The 13,126-nt window shown below is 50.0% G+C and overlaps 1 protein-coding gene across 2 annotated transcripts in view; it reads left to right on the top strand.

Moving 5' to 3' along the window:
- Positions 1-2,284: 2,284 nt before the first annotated feature.
- Positions 2,285-13,126, top strand: part of Rfx2 (regulatory factor X2) — a 67,944-nt gene continuing 57,102 nt past the window's right edge. The window contains exon 1 of one of the 2 annotated variants that reach the window (XM_028763160.1): positions 2,285-2,421. The gene's annotated coding sequence lies outside the window, so the exon portion shown is untranslated. The remainder of the gene's footprint in view (positions 2,422-13,126) is intronic. The other variant, XM_028763150.1, reaches the window with a different exon arrangement.

Raw genomic sequence — 13,126 nt, 5'->3', positions numbered from 1 at the left:
CCTCTCCTAGTTCATATTGCATCCTTATATTTTGTGAGAAATATATATATATATATATATATACATATATATGTGAGAAATTATATATTTTTGAACTCATGTTTTTAGAGTTCTTTCCCACAGCCGTAAGGGCTGTCCTGAAGGTCCCAGGTTGCGACATTTTGCTGAGACATTAGCCAAACCCTAATCTCCTGGACTTGTATTGTCTTTGTCATGGAGTCATTAACATTAACAGGGAGGACATTCCTTGAAGGAGGAGCATAAAATATGTACATTAAATACATATGTATGTCAAATGAGCCCTATGACAGCAGCCCTTGACACTCCTGTAGGCCCACGCCCACTAGCCCTGTCCCAGGGGCAGGAATCATGTCATTCTGTCCCCACCAAGGCCATGGCAGGTTCGAAGCTCCTATCTTCAAAAGAGTTTCTGAGAACCCAAGTGAATTCACAGGAGAATCCTGGAGAGTTGACATGAAAAAAAAACTGAAACAAAACAAAACAAAACAAACCCCTGGCTCCTGCCATTGTTACTCTAACATAAAATATGTATGTATGGAAGAGGGGCTGGTAAGGGGCTCAGAGTGGAATGGTGCTGTCTGCCAAGCTGACTGATCTGAGGTGATCCTTGGGACACACAAGGTGAAAGGCAGAAAAGGACACAAGTTGTCATCTGATCACATGTGTATCATAGCATGCACATATCACATCCTAAAGAAATAAATGTACTAAAAAAATCTGTGTAAGAAATGTACCAACTGTATCATCAGCTAGCAAGAGGCTAGGGACTCTGAGATGTAGCTGAGATGAAAGGTCCTCTTTCCTTCCCATCCACAAGTGTTCCAGGTCTAAAACAGCTTCTGTACCACCTCCCAGAGTCTCCTCGGCAATGACCAAGCTTCCAGCCCGTGAGCCCTGGGGATACACTTCTCAGTCTCCAAAACAAAATGAGTGCCGAAGGGCCACAGTTTGGTCCAAACAGACCGATGCTCGTTTGTGCACAACTATTTACCTCCAAGGTAGTTATGGTTGAGTGTGTGGGACTGGGTCTCTCAGCAGGGTGCACTAGCTCTGTAGTGTAGGCAGCCAACAAAGGGGTGTTGTGACACTAGGCTTCCAGTTACTCAGATATATTTATTTTGGCAACTCCAGTCCTAGGGACAGCGTCTACTGCCTTTCTCAGGGCCTAACTGCAGGATTTGATGAGTTAGACTATGCGAAAATGCTTGGTGGCACCTGCCTCTCATCCCAGTAGGCAAGAATCTAAGTCAAAAAGACCATTAGCCTGGACTTGGGCTACTTAGCCAGACCCTGACTCAAAGAAAAAGCAACGCTTTGATAGCTTTGGGCACATAAGCCCAAGTTACCCATGTTCACTGGTACAATTGGATGTTCAATGAATGCTAGGTCTGAGAGCGCCTTCTCACTTGTGTCCCTGAGTTTGAACCCTTCCTTTTACATAACTTTTCATTCTGTTTATTGTCAGTGTCATCCCATCAAAATAAAAGCTTTATGAAGATCCCACATTTAGAAAAGCGAGACGGGGGTGGGGAGTTGGGAGCTTAGCCACTGGAGCACACACACCCATCATCCCAGCACTAGGGAGGTGGAGCCAGGAGAATCAGGTGTTGGAGACCAGCTTCCACTGTGCAGTGAGTGTATTGCAGAGGACCCAAGATCCGTCCCCCGCTCAATTAGGCGGCTCACAGCCACTGGTCACTCTGGCTCCAGCGCGATCCAGCGCTCTCTTCGGGCCTCCCTGTGCATTGCATGCACACGCACAGACAACAATCTTAAAAAAAAAAAAAAGGGGGGGGGTCCAGTTTGTGGACCATGAAAGAGCAGGCGCAAGGCCGGAGTCTGCTGCTCCCCTTAGACGGTCAACGCCTCCAGTCTAGCGGGATCACCCTAACTCCGCAAAACACACGCTGCACGGACCTGCCCCACCAGCCGGCCCTCGCGCACCTCCTTAGAGCCAACCCTTCCCCGGAGCCGCGCGCCTCCCGCCAGGCCCCGCCCTCCTTCACAGCTATTGGCTAGCATTCTACACAAGGGCCTGCCCCTTCACCCCTGACGGGCACCATGAAAGCCAATGGGAAAATCGCCCGCCTTCCCCGAGGCCGTTGGAGGCGGGCATGGGCGGGCCGTTGGGGGGGGCGGGGCGTGCAGCCTGGTAACCGTTGCCGGGCGCAACGCCCCGCCCCGCGAGGGCTGCGCGAGTCTGAGGCGGGCGGGCGCCTGCTGCGGGCGGGTGCTGCGGGCGGGCGGGAGGGCGGCGGGAGCTGGAGGAGGAGCGGCCGGCGCCGCCACCGCCGCCGCCATAGAGACTGTAGCCGTGGAGACTGTTACTTACCAACGCGGAGCGACACGCAGCGGCCGACGCCGCGGGAGCCGCTACCCGAACTCCCTGCCGAACTCCAGGTGAGCGGTGCCGGCCCGGGCAGGGGGCGGTGGCGGGGGGTGGGGGGACCCCGCTGGGGGGGGGGGGGGGGGGGCGGGGGCAGGCGCGGCGGGGCCCGGCGCCCCAACTTTGCAGACGCCAACCTTCTGATCGGCGTGTCTGATTTGGGGGAGCCCTGGGCTGGGTAGAACCCCTCTCCCACTCTGAAAAGTTTGTGAAGTGAAGCGATCTCTTCTCGCCTTTGACGCACTAAATCTGACTTTGAGAGGCGGGGACTCCAGAAGACCCCCTTGTCTCTTACTTTTACCCTGCAATGCCTGGTGCACGGAGGCGCCCCCAAACTAGTCCTCTCTTTCATCACCTCCAAAACCTGAATTCGGGATTGCCCCAAACCCCAAAAGCCAGCGCTTGGGGCTTCCCCAAGCCCGCTTCTCACTGCCATCCCTCCAAAACCTGAGTTGGGGGCTCCCACAGAGCCAGCCATTCTCCCCAAGTCTGAAAATCCAGGGACACTGTCTCCCCTTTATACTTCTGAAATCGGGGTTCTGGCGGGTATCCATGAACTTGACTCCGAGGGTACTCTTCTGCTTGGCTCATAGTTCTGCCCTCAGGTTTCCTTCTTGACTTAGGCACAGTGGATTTGGGGGCTCCGATACCCCTTTCTTGTGCTTTGACCAAAATAGTCGTTGCGTTTGTTCTGGAAGGAACTTTTCCCCTCGCGTTTTCTTGACCACCCCAAATTCCTCCGGCGCCCCAGATCCTCAGATCCCTGTCCCCTGGAACCCTACACCGCTGCGTTTGGGGGGTCCTTTCCTACGCCGTGCCGGGAAACTCATGGGCACCCACAGCTTCCTCTTCGCCAAGATCTGCAATCTAGAAAACTTTCCTGAAGGAAAATATTGTGTGAACCGTTTGTAGAAAGATCCAGGAGGCCTGGAGAGTGCGTGGCAGCCGTCCTGTGCGCAGGCAGCACACCCTTAACACCTCGCCCCTGTCCTTGGGCCGCATCCGCGTCGAGATTCGCTGGGGCTGGCGGTAGTTTCCTCAGCCCCTAGGGAGTCAGCGTCCAGACGGGCCCCTAGGGTGGTGGCAGGGGGTTGGGGGCGGGAACGCTGTCTCTCCTGAGACTTCACCCCTCATTTAGCGCGTCTGGGGAACACTCCTGGTATCTTGTCCTCGAGGAAAAAATCCTACAACGATTGAGTGTAAAATAATCTTAACTTTATTAGCATGTGTTACTTGTACATAAGTGTGACCTTTCCCTGTATAATGTGTTCTGATCATACCTCACCACTCTCCTCTTTTGTCCCTGATGACCCCTACTCATCCAGCCCCCTGGCCTGCCTCTACTGTTTTCCCCATCTTTCCTTGAAGGGAACAAAGTTCACTTGGGGCCACAGCACAGAACAATGGTACCCTCCTCAGAAGTGGTGTCAGGTACCTGTGGGTCCTCGGGAATCAGATGATTATTTACTTATTGTCAAGTGATTCACTTTTCTATTTAAATTTTTACATGACTTTATTGTGTGTGACCACACTGCATGTACACACTAAGGTTAGAGGACAGATTACAGAAGACCCCCCTCCAGCACTTGAGTCCTGGGAGCTCAGTAGGCTTGGTGGTAAGAGCCCTTACCTGACCTGCTGAGCCATCTCCATGGCAGTGAAAGGAACTTTGAATTTAAAGTGAAACGAAGACAGTTCTAGAGCAGTGATAATATAATAAAATAATAATGACATAAAACTTCTCTTAAAATGTTTTCCTGTTTGAATTTTAACACCTTTGCCTGAGCCTGTGAAGGGTGCTTGTTTGATGGACTGAGTTCTGAGTCCCTGCTCTTCCTCACTGTAACTTGGGTTCAGGGACTGAATGGACTGGGAAATCCACCCAAGTGTGGGCACTCACCCACTGCCACTGGAGAAGGAGAACTCAGACCTCAGAGAAAGGAATCTAAGGCTTACCATCAGGCTACTGCCTGTCTGGTGAGTCGCTGGGGATACCTGAGCCCCAGGGCCACTACAGGGCTATAAAGGACTTGTCACCACACTGGCCCTCTAAAATACAGCCTATCATTCTCTTGCTGCAAGAAGTATCCCTGGCACTTTAGACTGTATTAGTAGTGGTATTTTTAAAATCTTTATTACTTGTATGTGTGTGTGTGTGTGCGCGTGCACACACGCGTGTGTGAACATCTGCATGGACTATGGTTTGGACGTCACAGGACAAGGTGCAGGAGTTGGCTCCTTGCTTCAGGTATGTCTTAAAGATGAAACACAGCTTGCCAGGCTTGGCAGCAAGCTCCTTTCTCCTGCTGAGCCCCTCAGCCTTCCCATTGATGATATAAATATTCATGTATATTTTACATATATAAGTATATATAGGTATGTTCATATAAAACTAATAAGTTCATGTATAAACTAAAGGTTGCTTGGTTTGTTAAGTCCTTGGCTAGAAGGAATCACATGTTTTGCTTTTTTTTTCTTTATTTTCCTATTTATTTATTGAGGTGCTTGACTTTGCATATATCCCAGCCCTGTTTTTTTGTTATATTGGTTTTTTGGTTTTTTTTTTTTTTTTTTTTTTTTTGAGATAGGGCATCATTATATAGACCTGGTTGTCCTAGGCCTTGCTCTGTAGACCAGGCTGGCCTCAAACTCAGAGATCCACCTGCCTCTGCCTCCCACGTGCGACCTGTTTCTTTTAAACTGACTGAAACTGATTTTAAATAATGCAGCGCCTCCCCTGTGTGCTTGTAACTATGGATGCTTGTTGAAAATGAGGTGAGCTGTCTGGAGGATGCGGTCCTCGGCAAACTGCAGGAGTGAGCATGCAGCTTCCCATCCTGTCTTTGGAGCTTTGGGGCTGAGATGATTCCAGCTATAGTTCCTACCTGGGTTCTGAATACTGCAGAGAAGTGGAGAGCAGTGATGAGGTGGCGGTGGGGGCACGGAGCTCTAGTATTTGAGGCTTCCGAGACAGCAGTGTTGTTGGAAGGACGGAGGGTTTATGTGCTGCCTAAGCCTTTACTGGATCCTTTACTGGAATTTCAGGATGTGTAGGATGGCTCAGCCCACTTTTGTCTAGCATTAGTAGGTAGGTGTAGGGATGGACGGATGGACGGATGGATGGATGGATGGATGGATGGATGGATGGATGGATGGACAGACAGACGAGCAGATGGATGGGTGCCTGGATGGATGGATGAGGGAATGAGTGGATGAATGGGTAGAAGGATGGGTAGGTGTTGTATTAAATTTTTAATCTCATATGGGAGTTTCTACCCCACCTTTGAACATTCAGTTCCCAGATAAGATACAAACCTTTTGTATTTATAATAAGCCTTAAAGCACTAGAGCTGGGCCGATATCTACCCTCCATGCTATTATGTCCGCCTCCCCATCAATAAGCCCAAGTTATAACTTGCCATGTTCTATCTGGGCTGCTCTTGACTCCAATTGGCCAGCCCTCATGGCCATGTTTTCATGACTCACCTACCCCATGGCGGTGGTGTCTTCTCTCTCTCTTCTCTCCCTTGTGGTCTCTGCCTCAGACCCTAAGCCTGGGAACTAAAACTTACCTACATTTCTTCTGCCCAGCCACAGGCTGTAAACAACTTTATTCAACCAATAGTTTTAAATTAAGGAGTATGGTTACATAAATGTACATCACTTGGTGTGTGAGATGATCTCCTCAACCCTGAGGCAACCAGGGCCAGAATTTAGCATTACAATACATTGCAACAGACCAAACTTCAACTGGTGGGTGGATGGGTAGGTGGATGGATAGGTTGATGAACTGAAGATGGATGGTTGGGTGGATGGATGGGTGGATGGATGGATGGATGGATGGGTGGGTGGATGGATGGATGGATGGATGGATGGGTGGGTGGGTGGATGGATGGATGGATGGATGGATGGGTGGGTGGATGGATGGATGGATGGATGGATGGGTGGGTGGGTGGATGGATGGATGGATGGATGGGTGGGTGGATAGGTTGATGAACTGAAGATGGATGGATGGGTGACATGTGGGTTGGAAGGCGGAGATGAACTGGACCACCTGCATGACTCATGTTCTTCAATCATTCAATGACATTCTGTTTGTTGCTTAAGACTAGGTCTCACATATTTCTGAACTTGAACCATGATCCTCCTCCCCAACTGCTGCTATGCTGATAGGTGGTCAGGTAGGCATTGCTTCTAAAGGAGAAGTCATTTAAGGAGATACTCCTCTCTGTTCTGACAAGGGTGCTCTAAGATGGAAAAGTGTAGTAGGTGCAGGCGATAGCCCTGCCCAGCTCCCAGGCCTTTGTACTGGGCTTCACCACCCAAGAAGCATTTCAAGTACTGATGGCTGCTCTGGATAGATTGTTCCTGAAACCTGAAACCTGAGGTAGCCATGTCTGGCTCCCCCAAGTCCATTCGTCTCACTTCCTTTCCTTCCTTTCTTTCTTTCTTTCTCTCTCTCTCTCTCTCTCTCTCTCTCTCTCTCTCTTTCTTTCTTTCTTTTTTCTGAGACAGGGTTTCTCTGTGTATCCCTGGCTGTCCTGGAACTCACTCTGTAGACCAGGCTGGCCTCAAACTCAGAAATCCGCCTGCCTCTGCCTCCCAAGTATTGGGATTAAAGGTGTGCGCCACCACCGCCCGGCCAAGTCTCATATTCTTCCATTAGTGAGCTTCAACCAGGCACTCTGATTGTGAGGCCCTCCAGCTGACGTAGGGGTCATTAGCAGTATCCACAACACCACATCTCTCCAGATGCCATTTGCCCATAGTGGGCAATAACAGTGTTTAACACTCTTCTGTGTCTGGGGTTCTCTCTGTCCAGTACCCTATGCACTGAGTGTGCATAGTGTCTGTTATGTTTCAGTGCTGGGGACTGATGAGGACCTCACACATGCCAGGCAGGTGCCTGCTACTGAGCAATGACCCCAGCTTATAAAAAAAAAGCCACCCAATTTTCAACCTAACCACTGATGGTGAACATCCATTTGCTCTGGGTATTATGGTGACCAGGAGTTGACTGGTGGCTAGCCCACTGAGCAGGGCTGTGTTGCCATCTGAGATCACTGCAGGTGCCAACCCTATGATATCTGAAAGGGAGTCACTGGGAGGTGGGCTGGTCTGGCCTTCGTGCCAGGACTTGAACTCAGCCCCCAGGAGCAGGCATCCAGCCCTGTGCACCTCAGCTCTTTCTTACAGTCACATTCCTGTCATATGCGGTGTGAGCATGGCAGGTTCTGCCACTCTTTCCAACACACTGGCAACATTGGCTGCTGCTTTGGCCCTAGTGAATCCTGTGATTTCCTGCCAAAATGGCTGACTGGCCCCTCCTCCCAATAAATCCAGAGATTTCTGCTCTTGGGATGTATGTCACAAGGACTCAGTGGTTAACTCAGGAAACATCATACACACATTAAAAATAGGTAGAGTGCTCCTAACCACTGAGCTATCTCTGACCACTCTTCCAGAGGTCCTGAGTTCAATTCCCAGCAGCCACATGGTGGCTCACAACCATCTGTGATGGGATCCGATGCCCTCTTCTGGTGTGTCTGAGGACAGCTACAGTGTACTCATATGCATAAAATAAGTAGATCTTTTTTTAATAAATAGAGTGGAGCTGGAGAGACAGCTCAGGGCTAAGAACACTCACCAGGAGGGACTTCCGCTCTGGGCCCGAGCATAGAGCAGGTCACAGGCGGCAGCTCAGCACCCAACGCCAGAAAACCAAGAGGAAGAGGGACTCCCAGGAGCTTTAACTCAGGCAGCATCCCAGGTAAAAAGGAATCACCCGTGATGTCTGCTGTTAGAAGTTCTAATCCAGATGCTGCCCTCCGAACTTATACTACTCAGACCTTTGAAGGGCCACTGACAAGAACATCAAACAGCTAGAGACTGACATCACAAATCTGAAGAAATCCCAAGTTTCGCTGTCTGAAGAGACCTCCTAAAATCGCAAAGATCCTTATTGGACTTGATTTATTCTATCACAATAGAAAAGGCTATGTACAGCTCTTGACTGTGTACAGCTCTTAAAAAAGAGTATTGCATTTACATAGACAAGACAGGGATGGTTAAAGAGAGCATGAAATAGGTCAGTGAAGGCCCTGAGAAAAATCAGAGAGAGAAAGAGACAGATGAAGGCTGGTACAAGAATTGGTTTTCAGCCTCTCCAAGGTTGTCAACCCTATTTCCTCCCATCCTGGGACCATTATTTGAGTTCTTTTTGCTTTTTTCTGCTGGTCCCTGGGCCTCAAATAGGCGGACTAACTCTGTGATACAACAGATAAATAATTTGGTAGCAAAACCTATTCAGATACATTATCATAAGTTAGCTATAGAGGACCACAAGACTCAAGATGAGGTTGTTACTTTATACAGGGTGTTTTCAAAACCCATCTCCACCCAACCTAAAAGGGGGGACTTCTGCCCCTAGACCAAGCAGAGAGGGGCCACCCAGAACCCCCTCTGACAGGCGATCTGGATTCTTGCTTAGGCTGTGAGGCTAAGCACTGCAAGGGAATATAAATAAAAGTTAAAAATATCTATCTGGATTCCCTGAGGGACAAGCCTGACTGCATAGGGGTTGATGTCAAAAGTATCTCCTCTCCAGGAAAAAGACATCGGGATGGGTATGGCCCTCATGCCTCACTGGACAACAACAGGGGGACTGGAGTCATTACAAGGTTCCCTTCAATTACTGGAGGTCAGGCCTCTATCCCCGCCTTCGCAAGTTTAGAATTGCCACAGCCCTTCTATACTTAGAGAAGGGAGGAGATGTCAGGGGCAGCCCTGCTTACACACTGAAGGCCTAAAATCAGCCATAGGCCTAAAATCAGCAATAGGCCTGTCATACATGTATACTAACACCAAGTCTTGGGTCTCAGTGGAAAAACATTGAAACAGATGGCTGTAAGCTATTGTAAACAGGCAGCTTTTGTGGAAATTTCCCAGCCTGAGTAGTCATAGACCTTGTAAATAGGTAGCCTTGGCAGACAATACCAACTTAGATAAGGACAAGCGAGTCATAGGCAGAGTCATAGTGACTTGTCCCCTGAACCTTCACCCAGACAATACCTGGTTCTGAAGATATCTGTATTCCCCTGATCACCCACACTCCAGTGTCATCCCCTTCCCCACATCCTGCCTTTCTGTGTTTATAACCCCTGTGTGAATCAATTACGATTTGAGAAAAAAAATTATAATTAAAAAAAAGAGCACTCTGAAGTCTTGTAGAGGCCCTGGGTTTGGTTCCCAGCTCCCACCAAGACCGCCATCTCCGGGGGAGGATGTTCTGACTTCCAAAGCACTCAGCATCCACATAAGACATCGTTAGAAGCAGCAAAATAAAACCCATACACACAAGTTAACAAACTTAAAAGTAGGTAGAATGTTGATGTGCTCAGTGGGTCAAGCATTTGTCTGGTGTACACAAAGCCCTAGGTTCTGTCATCTCCAGCACCAGGAAAAACAGGAGCCAGGCATGTGGAGCATGCCCATGGGAGGCAGAGGCAGAGGCAGAAGGATCAGCGGTTCAAGGCCATCTTTGGTTACATAATGAGTTAAAGGACAGCCTGGGCTACATGAGACCCCACCCTCAAGACAGGGACATGTTGTGGCCTGACATTATTAGGTAATGAAGGTCAGATTCACAGGGGTAGGAAGTGCAAAGGCTCCGGGGTGGAGAGCTGTGTGGAATCCACTGGCATACTCAGGGCAGAGGACAAGGACTGACTGCTACCTGGTGATTGGAGGGAGGAGAGATGGAATTGGAGCCATGAGAAGAGTTGGCAGGTGTGAGGCAGAGGTGTCCAGGAAGGGCTGCCCATGCCATTGGCTCATCAGATGCCAGTCACTATCCTCCACTGACTGACAGACAGGACCAGCCAGGAGGAGCAGACAACATTCCCCTGAGGGTACAGAAGACATTGTGCCCACCGGCCAGGAATAGTGGGAAGGTCATCAGGGCTTCAGCAAACCTTAGACTGGCTACAAAGGCTGATGGGGAGAAGGGGGATGGCCATGTTTTCAGGAATCTTCCAGAAGCTACTGATGGCCAACTGCAAGGGCTCACAGGAGATGAGGGTAGACTTTGGAAGGTCTTGGACCAAGCCGGGGTTGTTAACCATGACTCTTGGGTCAAATCCTATTGGTTATTTTTACATCGGTATATGGGTGCCATTGTACACTGGGCTGGCCTTAGACTTGCCATGTAGCCAAGGATGACTTTACACTCTTCCTGATCACTCTGTTGTCACTGCATGCTAGGATGGCAGACATATGCCACCACACCTCATTTAGACAGCACAGGGGAAGGAACCTAGGACTCCTTGCATGATAGGCGGTCACTCTATCCACTGAATCCTGGGCCCCCAAACTTTCCATGTTTTGAAGCAGTGGCAGAGATGAGCATCTGTGACTAGGAAGAAGGTTACCATTAGGCTTGAACTGTATCTGGTCAGCCCTCCCAGTCTCCTGTCTGCTGGGCTGCAGGCCTCTGGGATCAGAGGTTCTGGTAGCTGCACTGGAGGCTGCAGCTCCATTAGGAGAGGCGATAAGGACAAAAATGTCGGTCCTCAAGGGCTCACCAGGGCCTGGGTGCTCACCACAGTGTCTCAGACCCTGAGGCCAGTGACTTTCCTGGATGTCTGGCTTCAAGGCCAGGCAAACCCTGGTAATTCAGTGACCTCAGGGATATGGAGGGGGTGTGTTGGGAGCCAGCAGAGGTCATACAGCCAGCTGTGTGCTTGAAACACTGCAGAGTAAAGTAGGGAGCTGGGTGGGACATCCCTAAGATCCGGGGTGTCCAAGCTAGAGGTCCTTCAGGGGTGTGTTGATGTGAATGAGGTTCCAGAAAGGGTGGATCCTGAGAGGAAGGCAAGAGTGATAGAAGCAGAGGAGGAAGCTGAGGAGGAAATCTACCCAGCTCATAGCTGGCCTCTGTTATGGCAGCATACCAGCCAATGAAAAACATCTGTGTGGCCATGCAGCAGTCTGCAGAGAACCCCTTCTTCCCAGATGACAGTTTTACAGTCATTCGATACCAACATCCAGCTGTTGGTGCCCACCTTCCTGTCTCTGTGGATCTGACAGTACTGGGACCTCCTGTGGGTAGTCTTCCTTGGTATGTGGCTTTCTGTGTGTGGCTCATTTTAAATGAGCATTGTGTCCTCAAAGCCCCTTTTTGCTGATGTGATGGCTGATCTTGGTTGTCCACTTGACTGCATCTAGAATTAACTAAGACCCAAGCAACTGAATGCATCTGTGAGGGCTTCTTTTTGGTTGCATCATCTGAGGTCTGAAGACCTACCCTAAATCCAAGACACACTTGTGCTCACAGCCCATATAAAGGACATTTCTGCATTCCCATAGCTCACTGGCAAGTTCTTCTCTCCTGAGCCATTCCTCTGAGGGTGTTAGAACCTACATCTTCAGGATCCCAATGTGGACTTGGGATCTGGCAACTCTCTAAGATGTCCATGATTGCAGTACGAGATAGGACTGCTAAGGTGTCCTGTGTCACACAGCAGCCTGTGAGCCACTCTAATAAACCTCCTGTGTGTATATTCCATCAGCTTCTGCTCCCCAGAGAACCCTGAGAGAGCTGGATCAGGTGCCAGAATTTTCTTCATCCTGTAATACTTCAGTGTGTGGATGGACTACATTGTCCCCATCCATCCATCCATCCATCCATCCATCCTGCCACCTACCCGTCTGTCCATCCATCCATGTACTCTGTGGCTGTTTCCACCCCTGGACATTGGATCACATTGAGTCCAGGCCTCTGAGATGGAGGGAACGGAAAGAGGCTGAGATGGCATGGGAAGGAGTGACTTCCAGGACTGAGCACCAAGAAGACAGAAGTGATCAAAGCAAACAAGCCTCAGGAGAGGAAGGGGCTGTGCTCTAAGAGGATCAGGCAGCAGGGCTTGGTGCCTTGGTCTGACCCGCTGTGGAAGTCACAGGCCAACACATGAAACTCTTGTTAGTCAGACTCCTGGTAACCTGCTGTCATGTTCCCTGCAAACTGTTAAAAACAACCCACACTGTCCAAAGAGTGGACTGTGGGCTAAGGTTTTGAAACTTTGTAGGAATATGTGCCTGCTTCATGGTGTCTCCGATGGTCCATCCTGCCTCTCTGGGATTTCACGTTCACCGGAAGGTAAAGGACTGAGTGTGCTTCTGATTTGATATACTTTTTTCTTTACTTTCTAGAAAACTACTTTGAGTGTTTCTGTCCACTTTTCAGGAGGCAGTGTTCATTCAACAGATATTTGTGGGCCCAGTCAGCTGCCACCACAGGTCCTTAAGTTTACCATTTATGTTTCACCATGTGGAGAGCTAAGGACAGAAGGTGCTGGAGAAAAGGTCTCCTGTTAGCATCAACCCTGGTGAGCACCCAGCTTAAGTAACAGGAGTGTGTGTTGTGCAAACCACTGTGTGGTTATCTGCAGGCTGCATCGAGCTATGGAGCTCAGAGAGAGGCAACACATGCCCCTACCCTAACCCCTGCCCCGACCCTAACCCGAGCCCCGACCCTAACCCGAGCCCCTACCCTAACCCGTGCCCCTACCCTAACCCGTGCCCCTACCCTAACCCGTGCCCCTACCCTAACCCGTGCCCCTACCCTAACCCGTGCCCCTACCCTAACCCGTGCCCGACCCTAATCCGTGTCCCGACCCTAACCCGTGCCCCTACCCTAACCCGTGCCCCTACCCTAACCCG

Source organism: Grammomys surdaster, unplaced genomic scaffold (assembly GCF_004785775.1).
Source record: "Grammomys surdaster isolate TR1022 unplaced genomic scaffold, NIH_TR_1.0 62, whole genome shotgun sequence".
Classification (NCBI taxonomy): domain Eukaryota; kingdom Metazoa; phylum Chordata; class Mammalia; order Rodentia; family Muridae; genus Grammomys; species Grammomys surdaster.
This window is presented reverse-complemented; position numbering and strand designations above follow the sequence as displayed.